This window comes from Sinocyclocheilus anshuiensis, unplaced genomic scaffold (genome assembly GCF_001515605.1).
Source record: "Sinocyclocheilus anshuiensis isolate Anshui unplaced genomic scaffold, SAMN03320099.WGS_v1.1 scaffold1642, whole genome shotgun sequence".
Taxonomy (NCBI): domain Eukaryota; kingdom Metazoa; phylum Chordata; class Actinopteri; order Cypriniformes; family Cyprinidae; genus Sinocyclocheilus; species Sinocyclocheilus anshuiensis.
In genome coordinates, this window is record NW_015544316.1 from 495,336 (window position 1) to 500,765 (window position 5,430).

The following is a 5,430-nucleotide window of genomic DNA, read 5'->3' on the forward strand; positions in this document are numbered from 1 at the left end:
CAGGTTCCGAAACAACGGGCCAGGTGTGAAAGCACCCTAAAAATATCAAGAGAAGAACTTTTTACCTGGTATTCTAACATCAATGTCTCCAAATGGACTCCCATAAGCTTAGCTTTCACATCAAACACGCCTACAGCCTCAGATGGTGAGATCTCGAAAATGACATTCTTATACCTGTAAAAATAGGAAACGAGCATATTATTACAGGACGACAAGAGGAAATGTAGATATATAAACTGCAAGATATGAATAGATGAAGTCAAAAACACAACCAGAAGTTGAAACTCACTGATTTGGCTGCAGGTCCTCGATGTCAATGAGCACTCCCTTCTCATGCAGACGGGCTGCTGTGTACTTCTGCGATACCTGCTTGCTCTTCTTCGCCTTATTGTCTCCAGGTTTCTTAGAAACTCTGTGTGTGAAGCAATCGCATTTTCCATGAGCTCAACGGCAATTATCCAATCAGAGATAACGACATGAACTAAACTGGACAGTAAATACTCCAAACACTCTTCACTCACTTGCCCTTTCTGGCTAGATTGTGGTTCAAATCATACTTATCTGACCGTATTCGTAGCAGTGAATGAAGAAGTATCATATCATTCAAAAGTGCAGTATGGAGATCCACAAGGCTCAGTACTAGGACCATAGTTTTTCACACTTTACATGCTACCCTTGGGAGATATCACATAGTCACATGGTGTTTCCAGCATAACAAGCTTTCAATGGTATGCTGATTACACTCAGCTCTATACATCTTCGCAGCCTGACAAAACATACCAATTCACAAAATTAACAGAATGCATAGCTGATAAAAAAACTGGATGACTAGTAATTTCCTACTGCTAAATTCAGAAGAAACAGAATTGTTAATTATAGGACCAAAAACCTCTGCATGTAATAATCTAGAACACTGTCTAACATTTGATGGCTGTGCTGTCAATTCTTCGTCATCAGTTAGGAACCTGGGTGTGCTATTTGATAGCAACCTTTCCTTTGAAAGTTTCTAGCATTTGTAAAACCACATTTTTCCATTTTAAAAATACATATAAATTATGACCTATGCTCTCAATGTCAAATGTGGAAATGTTAATTTAAGCATTCATGAACTCAAAGTTATATTATTGTAATGCTTTTTTGGCTGGTTGCTCTGCACGTAAACAAACTCCAGCTGGTCCAGCTAGAGATCTTACTAGAACCAGGAAGTATGACCATATTAGTCCGGTTCTGTCAACACTGCACTGGCTCCCTATTAAACATTGTTATACATTTTAAAATCTATCTAATTGCTTATAAAACCCTAAATGGTACAGCTCCACAGTACTTGAGCGAGTTCTTATAGCATTATAGTCCTACATGTCCACTGCAATCTCAAAACTCTGGCCATTTGATAATACCTAGAATATCAAAATAATCTGCGTGCGACAGATCCTTTTCCTATTTAGCGCCCAAACTCTGGAACAATCTGCCTAGCATTGTTTGGGAGGCAGACACACTGTCAGTTTAAATCTAGATTAAAGACCCCTCTCTTTAACCTGGCATACACATAACACATGATAATTTTTGTATAAATAAAATAAATCTGTTATTTAATAACGTTATTTATAATTGTTAGGCTGCATTAATTAGGTCAACCGAAACCAGGAGCACTTCCCATATCAACCGATATACACCGTAAGAAGAATGTCATCTACGCTAATATTAATCTCTTTTATTTTTATCCCAAGGTCACCGTAGCCACCCAGATCCAGTCCGTATCCAGATCAGATGGTCACTGCAGTCACCTGTATCCAGTCCGTATCCAGTCCAGATGGTGGATTAGCACCTTGAGACAACCTCTAGAGTACTGAATGTCAGCTGAGACCATGTCAACTAAACAAACCCTAGAGACAGATCCCCTGTGAAGACCCTGTCAGCCATCAGCACAAGACCACGAGAACGAGAAGAGTACTCTGCTCAATCTGATTTGCATTGCAGCCTGGAATTCAACCACACCATGCTGGTTTTGTCTGGCAAGAGGAAAACTGGCCCCATGACTGAACCTGGTTTCTCCCAAGTTTTTTTTTTTCTTTTTCTCCATTTCTTTCACTGATGGAGTTTTGCTTCCTTGCCACTTTTGCCTTTGGCTTGCGTAGTTGGGGACACAATTTCTGGCAACATTGTTGACTTGACTGCACAGACACTATTGGAAAATAACTGAACTGAGCTGGATGATGACATCACTGAATCAACAATGAACTGACTTTAACTTATAAACTAACTGTTTTCTATTGTCCTCTTGCATTATCAAGCAATTTTTCCTGTTTAACATTGTAAAGCTGCTTTGACACCATCTGTTTTGTATAAAGCGCTATATAAATAAAGGTGACTTGACTTGAATTGAGTGAAAATTGTTTCTACACCTTTAATTTTTTTCCTATCTATATAGTATATCTGAACTAGAACAAACTGACTAAAATGACAATGCTGGTAATATTTTTTTCCTGAATATAACTTATTTGTTCTGCTAAAAATGCTATATTTATTATAAAAGACAAAATCCATAAAGGCTTCTTTCATTGTTCTGCTTATTTAGGGTACTTCTATGTGGCATGTCTCAAGACCTTTGCAATATGTCTCAAGTGAAAAGGCAGATATTAGATAAGAGACACAATATGAAGTCTGAGGTCTCTAAACAGCAGAGATTTGATCAATCAGGGCAGGTAAAATGCCACCGACTCAAACAGCAGACTGTGTCATATAATATACTGAGCCACCACGCTTGACGGAAAATACCCAACGCGCAATCAAAGCTTTCACCTCAGGGGAGGACGATACCATGCCAGTCAGGCGTGTGGCTGGGCGTGTGTTGCAGGGAGCGCTTTAATGATGCATGCCAGTGTGTGTGTGGGTGGGTTTGATGAGCTGAACATCATTTTAACGCCTGAACATTCACATTAGCTTAATTAACAGCATGTCAACATGTAAACCAGGTGTAATCGCTCACTAAAGGCATCAGCAAAACAGAAACTCAAAGGTTTTCTGAATGTGAGCAGAGCTTGAATGCACAAAATTAATGTTGTGGTTGGTTGTCAGAGTGTTCTGAATAGTTGTTAGGTGGATACTTACTGGCTCAAGTCATAAGAGCCCATCCCTAAGTCCCTAAGTTTCCAGTCAAGTTGAAAATTTAGTTACAATAAATTGATTATTCTGAAAATGTTTTTGTTTAATTAATTTACTCATATTTTCGACCAAACTTCACATTCATAAATGCAAAGTTATAATTAAGAAACCCAACTTTATGATTTTTTTTTACCAAAATTAGGTTGTAAATTGACAGTATCAGAGACTCATTAGCCGCATTTCCACTGTCGGGCCAGTGTGAGCCAGTGCTTTAAACGGGCCGGGCGGGGCTAATAGCCTCGGACCTGTAGCACTAAGGCCAAAATCACGCTGCGTTTCCACCGTCGGGCCAGAAGCTCCGCTGCGCTTCACTAAAACCCGCACTTTACACGGTTGTGTTTAGAGGCTCAGGAACAACGTCACGCAACCCCATAATTTCACCGACAAAGATAAGTTATCAGAAAACTAATAATAAATAAGTCACTGGAACTAGCGCGATCACAAAACGAACATGATAAAAGCGGCTGTTTGTTTGCATGCTTTGTTAAAGATTTAAATCCAAAAGCATCAATGTTTTACAATAATAAGTGATACATTGATCACAATGAATTAATTTATCAGGATTGAAAATAGTCACACAGAATAAAGCGGTATGAACATAGCCTACCTACTTATTCAGTCGTGTCTGTTTCTGTTTATTTGTAGTCACAGTTATATACATCACATTTAGAAAGAATGATAATTTCTATATTTTTATAAAAGCTCCCGAACAAAAACCATTATTATATTTTATTTTTATGACATACGCAGAGCTAAACTCTGGAGACGAGACTTATGACAGATAAAATATGTTACTAAGTAAATACACGATTGTGATAAAGAATAAAAAGCTGATGTCTGATTTCTTCAAGTGGTCATATTTACCATGTTTACTATGGTAACGTTAATGGCTAGCGTGCATAGCCTTTTGCATTGCTTATAAATATTTCTGCCTTGTATGGTGATCATAATCCACATCGGTTCAAGTTATTTCAAACACTCGCTGCTGTCTGAAAGTGAGTTTTGAACTAAAACTATTTTAAATGTCTTTAAAGCTGGTGTTATAGCTGTTAACTTTATGAAATGATCTGCGGCGCTGATGCTCTCCAGACGTGGAGAAACTCCGCCTTTGTGCATAACCACTTTGGCCCAAGGTTTTCGTCGGGCCAAAAAACCCGGGCCGTTGGCCCGGAGGTAGCACCGACGAGGCACGATCAAGCCCCGGAAGTGACAGTGGAAACGCGACTGGCCCTGACACGCACTAGCACGCCCGCTTTTGGCCCGATAGTGTAAACTCGGCTATTGGATTAGAAAGCTATAAGGACTTTAAATCTTCAGCAAATTATTACATTACAGAGCATTTAAGTTTGTTATATGCTTTGTTGTACCTCCATGTTGTAGTTATTATTATTCTTTTTTTATCTTAATGTTTTTTGAGTGCATACTTAATTGTATATGCATTTGAACAACATTGTATGCGAATGTTCCTTGGAAAAAAAATACAATAAATTGTAAATCAATCAATCAATCAATCAATCAATCAATCAATCAATCAATCAGTAATTGCATCCCATGTGGGCACAAAATATAAATGGAAATTAATAAAATGATATTAGTCTGATAAATTATTTCATTCTATAAATGAATTTCCACCGCAGTTTATGCTGATGTATTCCAACCACTTGTAAGTGTATATATATTTTTATGTGAATTTTAAAACATATTCACAACTTCATATTTCAACTGTTGTATGCAATATGCCAAAATTTGCATAAAAACACATGGATGAGAACATTAACACACTATTAAAGTTCTAAGGATATTTCAAGTAATTAAAATATATTTTTATTGTCTGCCATTGAAACAGATACCACAAATATGCCATAAAAAATAAAACTAAATTAAAAAAAATATTTTGAAGAACTTTGGGGTCCAAACAACATTGGACCCCATTGACTTTCATTGCATTTTTTTTTTTTGTGTTCCTCATAAGAACGTCAGTCATACAGGTTTGGAGTGACATGAGGATGAGTAAATGATGACATAATTTTCATTTTTGGATGAACCATTGCTTTAAGTAGCATGAATAATAAATAGCAAAGGATAGAAAATGATTGGCAGTTTGAAATGCCCAAGATCTCAGGAAATCCCTTCTTAGTTTTAATTCACTTTGGGCCCAGAATGATCTGCCAGTGGTGGCCCCTGAAGGGCAACACTCAGTTATAGATTAATCGGATCTTTTGTGTGTGTGTGTGTGTGTGTGTGTGTGTGTGTGTGTGTGTGTGTGTG